General features: G+C 44.8%; 1 long non-coding RNA gene across 1 annotated transcript; it reads left to right on the forward strand.

Annotated features, from left to right (window-relative positions):
• The first annotated feature begins 490 nt into the window (after positions 1-490).
• On the forward strand, positions 491-7,774 carry LOC140398028 (uncharacterized). The gene is made up of 2 exons (XR_011937391.1): positions 491-615; positions 7,139-7,774. It is a non-coding gene; the product is annotated as an uncharacterized lncRNA (long non-coding RNA).
• The last annotated feature ends 5,751 nt before the right edge of the window (positions 7,775-13,525 follow it).

Consider the following 13,525-nt stretch of genomic DNA (forward strand, 5'->3'; position numbering starts at 1 on the left):
ATTGTTTATACTGCATCACTGAACAAAATGGCCCCTAAAATTGTACTGTTTTGACAGTGTGGTGAACGGAACTGGCAATCCACCAAGATGTTAGTGGGTTTTTTTAATCATTGACACCTTCCGACTTGCGGCTGATCATAGTCTGTGTATTAAACATAGACATTTTGCACAGATTAAAGTATAACAAACAATATTCCTCTCCGTGGTGTATGAGATGAGTGGAGGCCTTATGTTAAGGTAAATTAATTATTGGTGGCACTGTCCTCCAGCTTACGCAAAGGACTGAGGCAACAATTCTTTGAAACAAGTGGAACAAGGCAATGCTTTCAGAAGGAGGGCCTCATGTTGATGTGGTCAGCAGGGAACATGAGAGCCCAGTGCATACCCGCTGGAACACTGTGTCCTGACAGCAAGCTTCTAAGCTAAGCTGTGATGTCACAAAGGTGCTGAGCAAAGCCAAGGCCACTTCCCTAGGGGAGGGGCAAGAAGGAGCAGTGACCACCCTACCCACTCCCAGACGGTGCTTGTTCACCTTGAAGCAGGGCTACCAACTGTGACAACCCCACCTAGAAGCTGCTTATAGGGTAGTCTCAGGGAGTGTGGCTTAATGAGAAGGTAAAAAAATCTCCATACATCTTTTCTGCTTTTCCCTAGTAATCAGACAGATGAACAGCAGGCTCGAATTTTATACCTCATCATCATTTTCACAATCACATGGCAATGATGCAGTCAGCAGCATTATAACGTTGGATCTAGAATTCCGCAAACACAGGAAACAGAATCCCCCAGCAATAGTGTTGCACACGGTTTTATGAAACATCCAGAGTTTGGGATTGGCACTTAATTAACATTGGAATGATTAGTCATGTTACTGAAAAAAGGATTCTATCGTATGTTGAAGAGAATTCCGAGTAATTTAAAGCAGCAAGGGCCATAAAGTATGTTGTCTTTCTTAGTAGCTTACAAGATGGCATTACATTTTATCAGGCCAATAGATTTGTTTTAAAATTGAATGTGGGTTTTCACAAAAATGAAAAAGCTGCTACTCTACTGAGTTTATCAAATATATTTTAAGTTTTGATTACTGAAATGTTATATTGTAACAGATAAAGGGTGGGTTTCTCCGTTGGCTGATGCTGAAATCGGGAAAGGCGATTGGGCGGAGAATAAGTTCCGATGCCAAAATCGCAGCGTGTGCCGATTTCACGCCAAATCACAATTCTCCATCACCTCAACAACGGCGTCCATGCATTTCGGAACGCACGTACAGTAAACACCATTTGTATATCATTAGGGGGCTCAACCCGGTATTCTCCCGGGCCTCCGCAATTTTCCGCCTCCGATGGACCGAGTTCCCAACAACTTGTGCCTTTAAAAATTGTGAAACCGGTGTTGTGGCTCCTGAGGGAGAGAGAGGGGGTACGGAAAGTGACCAACATTGCCATAGTTTGTTGACAGTTTGCCACTGGCTGGGGGGCTTCTGCCAGGGCCGGAGGGATTAGCAGGGGGTGGCCATGAGGTAAACTGTGGGTGGGAGTGGACGGGCACGGATCACCATTGCCGCAGCCGACCAGGCAGCCATGCAGCTGCACACATTACAGACTACCCACTGTGAACCTAATGCCTCGGGTTGTACAGGTGTCCCTCCAGGCCACCCCCCACCCCCCCCCCCCACTGCGTGCCCTCTGGCCCCAGCCGACCAATCAGCTGTATGGGCACGCTCCAGCGCAACCAGTGCCAGCTTGTTGGCTGGGATGATGTGTCTGGGGAGTGTAATGTGTTTGTGCCGCTGCAGCTTGTCAGCCCCCCGAGTGTCAATCATGGGCCCGGCGAATCACGCACAGTTTTTCATTGGAATTGATTGTGTTCCACGCGGCACCGGTGCTAGGCCCTCCACTGTCACTGAATCAGTCCAGGTTCGGCGCCAGTTTTGCTGTCGTGAAAGTCCACGAATACTGCGTTGGCGTCAACACTTAATCTCAGGAACAGAGAATTCCGCCCAAAGAAAATTCATGGAAATCCTCCGTTCAATACTTTAGCCAGTTGTGTCTCCTTCAGATAATACCAGTGCGGCATTGAGGTGTTCTTGCATTAATGGTTCAGGTGTCATGCCAACTTCATTCTGAAAAAAGCAACATGAGTGGTTGTTCCTTTTTAATGATTACAAGTTCGTTCCTGCCTGAAATTTACGTGATTTACTCATTCCCTTATTTCAAACTTATCAACTCTTCTCATCTCAATCGTGACGGTCGCATTGTGGATAGCACAATTGCTTCACAGCTCCAGGGTCCCAGGTTCGATTCCGGCTTGGGTCATTGTCTGTGCGGAGTCTGCACATCCTCCCCGTGTGTGCGTGGGTTTCCTCCGGGTGCTCCAGTTTCCTCCCACAGTCCAAAGATGTGCAGGTTAGGTGGATTGGGCGTGATAAATTGCCCTTAGTGTTCAAAATTGCCCTTAGTGTTGGGTGGGGTTACTGGATTATGGGGATAGGGTGGAGATGTTGACCTTGGGTCGGGTGCTCTTTCCAAGAGCCGGTGCAGACTCGATGGGCTGAATGGCCTCCTTCTGCACTGTTAATTCTATGACTCTATGGGTCTTGGCTCTCTACCTGGGTTTGTCAGTAATATTAAATAGCATCACAACTAGCTTTCTATCACTAAATTGTAACTTTCTACCACTAAAGTTATCACTAAATTTTCATTTTCTTCCTTCAGAGTACTTGTAAATTGCACTCATTTCAAGCCCTTGAGCGGACAATCAGAACTTTGTGATATTTGACGACCAACTAAGATCTGATTGTACGCTCAAGGGCTTGAAATGCCGACACCTCTTCCTACGTTCCTCTATTTTTAGGCGGCTTGGTGTAAAACGGTACTAATGCTGTTGCATCTTAACCTGGGGGAAAAATAATCTCAGTTCTCTGTGTTTAAATGGGTTAGCAATCAATCCCACACCCTGATCATTAATCTCACTCTAACTGCTCTCTGATTTTAAGAGCTATGTTCTTTATTGATTTGATTTGTTTCACTGTGGTTTCTCTGTAAACCCCTTTCAGCTGATCCACTCTTTTGTGCCACAGTGAGGTGCTGCAGGCGGACTGAACGCTGCAACGTCCAGCGTTGAATATCTCATGGTACTCTGGCAAAAATAGGGTTAATTCCTCTGTTTAGCCCCTGTCGCGACTGCTGCTTTCTAACTGGGGCTTGCAACACGTCAGTATATTGTGGGATTCGATTGGCTATTTATGTTGCGGCAAAGCCAATAGCAAAGTTCAGTGTATGACTTCCTCTTTCAGTTACCCATTGCACAATTTTATTTTTAACCCTCCTTCTGCTGAATGCTTCCCCTCATTCCCTTAAAATCTCCCAATTTCACATTAATAAATAGCGCAGACAAGAACAGAAGTAGAATATACAGCACTTAAAGAAAATGAAATGACAGCTCAAGCACAGTTAGCAGTTAGTAGGTAACTCACGTGCAAGAGAGTCACTGAACAGATGATTAGACAATAAGAAGAAACATGTACTTTTACTAAGTGAAAGCAATAATCCGTGTATATTAACTTTTAAAAAGATTTTTCCAATTAAGGGGAAATTTAACGTGGCCAATCCACCGACTCTGCACATCTTTGGATTGTGGGGGTGAGACCCACGCAGACAAGGGTAGAATGTGCAAACTCAACACGGACAGTGACCCAGGGCTGGGATCGAACCCGGGTCCTCGGCGCCGTGAGTCAGCAATGCTAACCACTGCGCCACCCTGCCACCCATAATCTGTGTATGTTAAACGAGCAGTTTAAGCCTCAGGTAGTCTGAATCCATTGCTTGAGTATCCCATTCAGTTGTTGCCTGTCTGTTTCAAAGCCCTAGCCATGGCCTACAAAATCTTTTGATGATCCAATGTAATGTCCCCAACACTAAACATAATATCAGAGAGGGGGGCAATTGCATGTGCTTTAGATTTGACGGGAAGAACCTATGCTTGACCAGAATAATCGCTGCTTTGTACGTTATTATAAAAACAAACAACCTTAGTCTTTGCCCAGAGTTTCTTTGGTCTTCATACTGTTCTAAATTTGAACTATCTGTCGTTGTTTTGTTTTGTTTGGCATTTGGTGGCACAGCCAGTGAGTCCCGGGAGTAAGGCTGACTCTCCGGTGATACTGTCAATTCATTGAAATGCTGATTCGTCACCTATTGAAAAGGCAAAACTGGATGCTGATAGGACCAAAACTAGTCACACCTTAATTCTGGTGGTTTGCTGCTTACCAGCCAGCCAGAACCTTCAATACTAAGCTTTCTGCTCATAAAAGACAGAAGAAAGTGCGGAAAATTGATTTCTAATTTAAAATGCTTTTACTGTCGGACTTACACTTGGAGATTTCTTGGCAGTCTAGTCGATAAAGGGACTGTCTGTTACAAAAGCTTATTTCACCTTCCTTGATCTGAGTTTCCCAACTTTTGATTTTTTAAAAATAACACAAAATCAATAATGCAATAAAAACAGGAATGTATATGCTACTATCATGCAAAATGGATTGTGGGGAGGTGTGGGTGCAGGGCAGGGTGGTTGTATCTTGAGCGATTTATGCCCGAAAATACTTGCGTTCATGTTTTCTGAATCCTTTATCCTAGTTCAAGATTCACTTCACCCAAATTGGGCTCTGCTCATAAAACTGACCCCGCACAACCTCCATTCCCCCTCCCCAGGTCAAAATTAAGATTTTTCACCAATTACACTGGTTTGTGACGGATCTTCAAATTGTACTCGGGTTCTTAGGCACTAGTTATTTTTAAATGTAAAAAATACTTAATTTGCTAAGAAACAGGGGTGGCACAAGGCAGTGGTTAGCACTGCTGCCTAGGCGCTGAGGACCCGGGTTCGAATCCCGGCCCTGGGTCACTGCCTTGTGGAATTTGCACATTCCCCCCCGTGACTGCGTGCGTTTCACCGCCACGACCCAAAGATGTGCAGGTTAGGTGGATTGGCCATGCTAAATTGCCCCTTAATTGGAAAAAAATAATTTGGTACTCGAAATTTTTTTTTAAAATTTGCTAAGAAATAAGCTGTTGTACACCAATGAAACAATTAAGTGATTTAGCATAATTTCTCAAGTTATTTTCCTAGATTTTAAATCATGCTATGCCTCAGAATGTTATCAACTTTCGGTCAATACTTTAAAAAAAAATTAGACAAGTATAAAATGGGCACTGCAAATCATGTGACCATTGGCATTTTAACTTCAGACAGTTCTAAGCCTCAAGGGAACATCTAATCAAATATGGATATTCACAGCCATCCGGGGAGTTAACACATCCGTTTGTTTAAGGGTGGACCAAGAGCCATGGAGGAGGCAGAGAATGAGGTAACTCATGGCAACTTAACATGGACTAATCAGGCAGTCCTAGTTTGGGGGTGTCATAGGCGGGAAATAAGTAGAGACGGCCATTTGCATTGGGAGGGTGGCCTCCATTGGGCGCAGATTGCACAAACAGGAGCTATCACCTGAGCCCACAGCCAGGTTACCAAGGTTTAGCTGTTGGCCTCACTACATGGCGCAGGCAACCCCACAGCAACAGAAGACCCTTAAGTGATTAAGTGACCATTAATTGGTTACTTACAGGCCTCAATATTCTAAAAGGTTGACAGATGGACACTTCTCCCACCACTGGTAAAATTCAAGCAGATGTGGATTAACAACAGACATGGCAGAAGTGACAGGCATAGTGTGCCACCCCCCATCCACAGACACACACACACAAATACCTCCCCACCTTTAATGGAGGAAATTGGAGTGAAACAATCATATTCTATTCCACTCATTTGTGCTGGTTCATGGAAGATTTTGTTTGTGATCAAAGCAAATTAATTTGTAACTAACCAGGGTTAGGGTTAACTTCAAGCACAGTTTGAACACACTTTACTGATTGTGCCCACAGAGGGAATTCTGTTCATGTCAGATGGCCTGATTTATATTACAAGAACACTTGTAGCTAAAGGTATAAATGATTTATTAACATTAACTGTGGGTCAAATACATACAAAACAACAGATGAATAACAGTATTAACATGCACAAGCAACCTCTCTCCCAGCTCCCGAGTCTGTCTGAAGTCACCTGACTCTAACATTCACTGATATACCAATGAGACTCCTAGTGGTCAGTGGGTGAATTACAGCACAGCCACACTAACACTACCTTTTAAATAATGCTTTTTGAAAGTATTATTTATGTTCAAATGTGTCACTCAAATTGTTTATTTTTAAATTTAAAAAAATTCTAATTAAGGGACAATTTAGCGTGGACAATCCACCTACCCTGCGCATCTTTGGGTTGTGGGAATGAGACCCACGCAGGCACGGGGAGAATGTGCAAACTCCACACGGACAATGACCCGGGTTGGGATCGAACCTGGGTCTTTGGCGCGGTGAGGCAGCAATGCATCACCGTGCTGCCCTGTCACTCAGATTCTTAAGCAACGCTCTAACGCTCTGCTTGCCAACTCTTTTGGTGCTGGTGTCTGTTCATTTGCCAATATTTTACAGCAATGATGAGCAGAAGTCTGAGTTATTCACTGCAGGAGCTTTATGCTCAGTTCCATTTTCACATTCCTCAATTTCAGGAGAGGCTCTTAAAGGGAGGAAGAATGGTGGACACCCGGTGTCATTGCACTTCCACTCAAGACAGGTAGCCGTGCTGTCGCCCTCTATCTAAGAAATGAGAGTGACTGGTGAACATGGACTCGCTTCCTCATGTGGCCTGTTGCAGCTCATTACTGTGCTAATGTGCTGAATAATCCAGCTGTACTGAAAACAAATAAAGTGCAACACTTTGTAATAAAAAGAGCCCTGCTGTTGAATTAGGTCATTTGTCTGTAGAAGTCTACCTGTGCCTATGCATTATCCTTTATTTAAAAAGCTTTAGTGAATATTTCCTGTCTTGTCTGCAGTCACAAACATTGCAACATAGGACTGTCGGCGAACTAGCTGCCACGGAGGACAAAGTGACAATTGTTGTCATTCAGTCTGCACAAATTTGCAGGTTTAAAATGGTGGTCTTTGAATTGGCTCTCACGTTGTTTATCCGCCCTATTGATTCTGATGGTAGCTTCCTCTCTCTTTTTACTGTTGAAATTCAGCCTCAAGATCTTACTGCTGCTTCCTCCCAGTTCCTGCTGGCAACAGAGTTAAACCAATCACTACAGTCTGAGTGAGAGAATTTAGTCCGGGCCCAGCTGCTTGTGTTCATGGGAATTGTAGTTCCCTGCCCAATTTTTGACGAGAATGTGAAGAACCACAACTCCCACAGTTCAATTTGAATATGACTGCTGAAGAAGCACCAACGTGTACCGCCAGCTACAGCATTCGGAGTTAGAGATTGTGAGAAATGGAGAACAAAAGCATTTCACGGAAGGTTCAGCTGACAAGATGTAGAAAGCAGACGTGTAACTGGTTTAAAAATGTACAATTAGCCCTTCAATTGAGAGGTCCCGAGTATAGGGGTTTAAATTCACTGCTAGCCATTTGCTATATTCCATTATTATATATTTTAAAAGTAAGTTTCATTATTGCACCTCAGTAGCTTTGCACAGCAGCAATCACATTACAAAGGCAATCTGAATAAAGGCTACAATAACAGCAAGTGTGATGTTATGTGATGCTGCGTTAATTCAAATCCTGATGTGCCATTGTCAACAGTGGGCAAATCCGAGGTGTGAAGTTTTACATCTTGAACTAGATTGCAAAAACAGAAATAAAGTTAAAATTAGCAAGTCTATTGGGGTGCAGTTTTAATACATCATTTCTGCAAACAAGCAGGAGGAATGACAGGAGTTTCTGGCATCGTGCATAGTAGTGGATCAGAATCTCCCCAGTGAAATTGTTTGCAAGAAAATTGGGAGTTCTGCCATGTACCTCAAAGTATTAAAAGGGCATTTCAGCTCGAGCTGCTGTTCAAAGCCTTCATTACTACATGTGGACCAATCATTTAGGACCTGAACTTTGGGAAAGCCTGCCATATGATGGGAGCGTTGTGTCATTGTGTGTTACTTTTTTAGGAGACAGTTTCCAGTTGAACAGAAAGAGCACCCTACCAAAGCCCACACCTCCACCCTATCCCCGTAACTCAGTAACACCACCCAACTTTTTTGGACACTTAGGGCAATTTAGCATGGCCAGTCCACGTAACCTGCACATCTTTGGACTGTGGGAGGAAACCGGAGCACCCGGAGGAAACCCACGCAGACACAGGGAGAAAGTGCAAACTCCGCAGACAGTGACCCAAGCCGGGAATTGAACCTGGGACCCTGGAGCTGGGAAGCAACTGTGCTAACCACTGTGCTACTGTGCCCCACAAATAAAATGCAAATCTTGTCGGCGTGATTTGAGTTTCCGAGTTTCCATGGTGGCACAATCAAGTTCAGGCCCAGAAAGGATGTGAACCTGAAATACATACTTTTAAATTAATTATAACATCATTAATTATAACATCAGTGACACTGTAGCATCTGCCCATGATGCATCTCCACCCCCCCCCCCCCCCCCCCCCGGCCGCGAATCACTCGTGGTTTTCAAAATCAAATGGCTACGCCAGGGGTGCAGAGGTGCCTGTAGCCCCTGGGGTTGAGGGGCATGCCTGAGCATTGCCGACTGACAGCCGAGCAGTGCCTCCTGGGTTGGGGCCCTCTTTTGCATGTGGGGGTTGGGGGGTGTTCCCATTATCTGCCGGGGGAGTTCTCAATGTCGGTTAGTGAGAGGGGCCTTAAACTTAACTTTTGAGATTCAGGCGCCCTTTAGAAATAGCGCCCGATCTCAGATTCCCGGTGTTGCTGGTGGTTTTAGGCCCCGCCCCTCCAGCTGGCTGTGTGATCTTTGCCAGCACTCTGTGCAATTACAGAGTGCCATTAAATCAGGTGAGAAACGGCGGCTGTGAAGCCAGCGAGTTTCACATAGCTTTTCAAAGGATTAAGTTCAACAGGGTTTTGATGCTGTCGATCTCACAGTAGTCATCTGGAGGTCCTTTTAGATGGATCTTCGGTGAAACACAATCACTGACTCTTGCATGTCAGAGCTTCACCAGCTTTCAAATACAGTTGAGTTATACTGAGGTGAGAATTTTCTGGCTGAAGGTGAACACTCACTCTCGATTGCAAGCAATACATGGAGAGACAGAAGCAATCATTCTTCAAGGCACACACATAGCTCAAAAATAAATATTGAGAGAGAACATCTTTCAGCCAAACAGTAGATACCCACAGCCTGGCAATGCAGTTTTTCTTTAGTTTAATTCAAGTAAACAAAGTAACTGTTATCACACTTATCTTGCTGGTTATCTTGCTGAAGTCACATAATTTCTTGAAAAAAAGCAGCTTACTCATAGACCAAAATGAACTTGCAGCCTTTTTAAAAAAAAATCTCTGAAGAGTGTCCAAATAATTTAATGTCCTTTTATTTAAATAAAAAATAATTCTGGGAGATATGGATTCCTAACTCTGACTGACTATTATCACAAATCTCACCATTGGTAACTTGGAGATTTTTGGTCGAGCTATCCCTGTGTCAGCCTGGAATGAACAGTATTCTTCAGTTATAGTCCCCACTCCTCAAGACATGTAGACAATTAAGATTGTGCTTAGATAACCTCAAATCAATTTTGGGTGCTGTAGAAAATTGTGTACCAGATACCTAGAAGTAGGTCATCCTCTGTATCTGCTCAATCGTAGAAACAACTGCAAATTGGCTCTGGAAAAACCCCACTTGAAGGCCAACACCACCTCAGTTTGCTTTCTTATACTCTGGGCGGGATTCTCCCAGCCCTGCGCCGGAGAATCCCCGCAACTGCGCCACGCCGCCCCGACGCCGGCGGCGATTCTCCGCGCAGCAGAGAATTGGCGCCAGCGCGTTTGGCGCGGCGCCGGTCGCGGGCCGCTCTACCCGGCCGGGCTGCCAATTCTCCGGCCCGGATGGGCCGAGCGGCTGCTCTAAAAAGGCAGAGTCCCGCCGGCGCCGTCCACACCTGGTCGCAGCTGGCGGGAACTCTGCGCGCAGGGTCGGGGGTTGGCCTGTGGGGGGGAGGGGGCTCCGACCGGGGGGGGGCCTCCGATGGGGCCTGGCCCACGATCGGGGCCCACCGATCGGCGGGGGGCCTCTCGCTCCCCGGGCCTATTTTCTTTCGTGCCGCCCCCTGAGCTCCCGCGCCATGTTGCGTCGGGGCCGGCACATTGAGAGAGGCCACCGCGCATGCGCGGGTTGGCTCATCGCACATTTCGCACCGGGATGGGAGGCTGGAGTGGCGTGAACCGCTCCAGCGCCATGCTGGCCCCCTGTAGGGGCCATAATTGGTACTCCCAGCGGCCCGTTCACACCGTCGTGAAATGCGACGGCGTTTCCAACGGCATGGACATTCTGCCGCCGAATGGGAGAATTCCGCCCTCTGTTTGGGACCTTGGCCAATTTCTGCACACTCTCTCACTCTCTCTCACTCACTCAATGTCTCCCTCTCAATGCCCCTCTCCGGAGGCCACTGCTGCTGCAGTTACCAAACTCATCACAAAGATGAATGTCAAAGTCTGGAAATATTCTGTCCACACAGGCCACGAACACACCGAATGCTGCATGGACCTTTACCGCAGAGAAACGGAAGAAGCAAAATTTGATCCAAGAAAGGGAAAGAGCTGGAAAAAAAATTGAAGTTTGCCACACAATAAAGGTCTAAGAAATGACCTAATCAAATGGAAGCTTTTTTCCACAACTTTGTGCGACAGTCATGTTGGGAAATTACTATTCATATTTCACATTTTAAAGGGTGGGGGAGGAGGATCCATTCTACCTATTTTAGGATATTTATACCTTGGTTATATACAATGTAAATGTCTTAATTTGTCTGGAGGGTGAGAGGGTGGGAGTGGGGATGAAGGGAGGGGAAAGAAAAATAGCACAAGGCCAATCTGGGTATAATGTGTGGCTACTAACAATGTAATCTGAAGCGTATCAGGGCTGGTAGGGTGCTCCAAGGAAATCAGCAAGGGTGGTCGGGAGGATTTCCTCAGTCAGTATGAGTGATATAGTGATTACATTAGTCGTGCCAGTAGTAGGTGAAATCCGTTAAGCTTGGTAGTGTGGAGGGTTTGTTTTGGCCAGTAATATGATGTAAAGTAAGTCAGCAGCAGCATTGTGACCCAAGGCATATGTAATTGCTGGATTTGAGGTATCATAAAATTGCAGAAATGCGAGTGTCATTTTAGTCCAATGGGCCTGAACTGCAGATAGCTTCAAATTGAAGTTATTACTCTCGTCTCAGTCTCTTGCTCTTTGAGCAGGAGGATGGGACCACAAGCTTCAGTGTGAAAGCTAGCTGTGACTCAGCCTCTTTGCATTTCCTCAGCTTCTCTTTTTGTTGAGTTGGTCTAAATAGTTACTTGCTATGGGATTGGAGTTTTGTTCTTGAATAACCCTGTTGTGTAAAAAAAAAATCCAAATTCTCTTTTTATGTTTCAGAAAATAATCTGGGCCTGTGTGATATAAATGGCAGTGTGGTATACGAAGGATATGTTATCCTATCTGCTAACCTCTATAAATCAGAAAAGCTGACCAACTATTTCAAAAAGCTATAACTGAAAAATAGCTAACAGCAAAGTACCTTTAATACCAGACACAAATAAATTTGTCAACCTCTACAACTTGGCATCTCGATGGCTAAAGGCAAAGTTGTCAATAGTGGGCAAAGACATGTTGGGGCAGAGTAGAGGGAGAGGGCAATGGGATGTGAACAAGACATCTGATTCAGAGGAATGGACAATTTGGGATGGGGGGTGGTGGGTGAGGGTAGTAGAATTAGAGGAAGTAACAAGGGTGGGAGGCGGGTAGCTGTGAAGGGATTTAAATTTGAAGCATTGAAGGACCTGAGCCGCAGCCTAGCCCAGAGAGGGCACAAGCATTGAACAAGGTGGCTGGAAGGGAAGAGTGTGGCAGGAATGGGGTGTGATCGATGGCACAGGGTTGGGATGTGTGAACAGGACACTATGGAACGGAGCAGGGTGACGGGGGGGGGGAGGGGAGCTGCGGGTTTTCTTCTGATGTGAGACAGGCCAAACAGTAATATCTTTCATCATGACAGGCAGTGTATTCAAATAGTGCTTCATCAACAAAGTTGGGCTGGCAATGTGATAGAAAGGATGTGTTTTAGCTGGAGTGGTAAGCATTGTGATTTAGAAGGTCCATCAAGGCCATCTTTGTGACACAGAGGAAATGTAGGGGCCAATATGTGATATAAAGTATGTTTAGGTTGGTAATGCAATGTAAGAGATATGCCACAGCTGACAGCATAAAACAAAGATTGAAGCGGTTTGGCAATTTAACATAAAGATGCATCAAGTCGGTGCGTTTTTGGATTCTAAGGTGAACAGAATGTTAGAGCTAACAGTGCGGCGTTGACAGAAGTGTGATGATATAGGTTTATGATTTAAATGGCAATCAGTATCTGTAACTTAATCTAACTGGAAAGGCGGGCTGATTATGCCAGAGCCAGAATAGTGATACACGGGATATGTATTTCTGAAGATGGGATGCAAAGAAAATGTCAGGGACAAAAATATTTTGTAAATCAATTATCAGGATTAGTTGTGGAATCTAACCAGTACGTCACCGAGGCCAATGTGATGCAAAGGACACACTGGAATTTGTAATATAATATAAAGCATCTGTCAGTGTGACAAAATGAATATGCCATAGCTCGATCACTGATGTCCAGGATGCATTAGATCCTTCGAATGAAATATAGATGGATTGTCAGAGTATTTGTGTGGTTATTGATGGTTTGTCACAATATTTGTGTGATTATAGATGGTTTGTCACAGTATTTATGATTATAGATAGTTTGTCACAGAATTTGTGTGATTATAGATGGTTTGTCACAATATTTGTGTGATTATTTGTTAGAGTATCTGGGCTTATAGTTGGTTTGACAGGTTGTCTGTTATTATTGGTGGTTTTTCGGGTGTATCTGTGTTATTATTGGTGGTTTGTCAGGGGTATCTGTGTTCTGATTGGTGGTTTGTCAGGGGTTTCCATGTTATGATTGGTGGTTTGTCAGGGGTATCCGTGTTATGATTGGTGGTTTGTCAGGGGTATCCGTGTTATGATTGATGGTTTGTCAGGGGTTTCCGTGTTATGATTGGTGGTTTGTCAGGGGTTTCCGTGTTATGATTGGTGGTTTGTCAGGGGTATCAATGTGATTAATGACTCTGTGTCATCAGTCTGATGTAGATATAGCTTAAGACCTCAAAGGTGCTGTAGATGAAATCATTCCAGCAAAGCATTGTAGGATAGTCGGACAGTAGTGTGAAATTGAGAAGCGCACCGGTGTTGCCTAATGAAGGACAGGATATGTCAGAATCAGCAGTGTGATTTCAAGTGTGAGAGTCAGCTGTAAGATATAAAGTCTGCCTGACTGAGCAGTGTGATAATATGTTAGAGCCTGTAAAATAATCTAAAGTGTTTCAGGACTGGAAAGGTTATGACAATGCTAG

Source organism: Scyliorhinus torazame, chromosome 21 (genome assembly GCF_047496885.1).
Source record: "Scyliorhinus torazame isolate Kashiwa2021f chromosome 21, sScyTor2.1, whole genome shotgun sequence".
Classification (NCBI taxonomy): domain Eukaryota; kingdom Metazoa; phylum Chordata; class Chondrichthyes; order Carcharhiniformes; family Scyliorhinidae; genus Scyliorhinus; species Scyliorhinus torazame.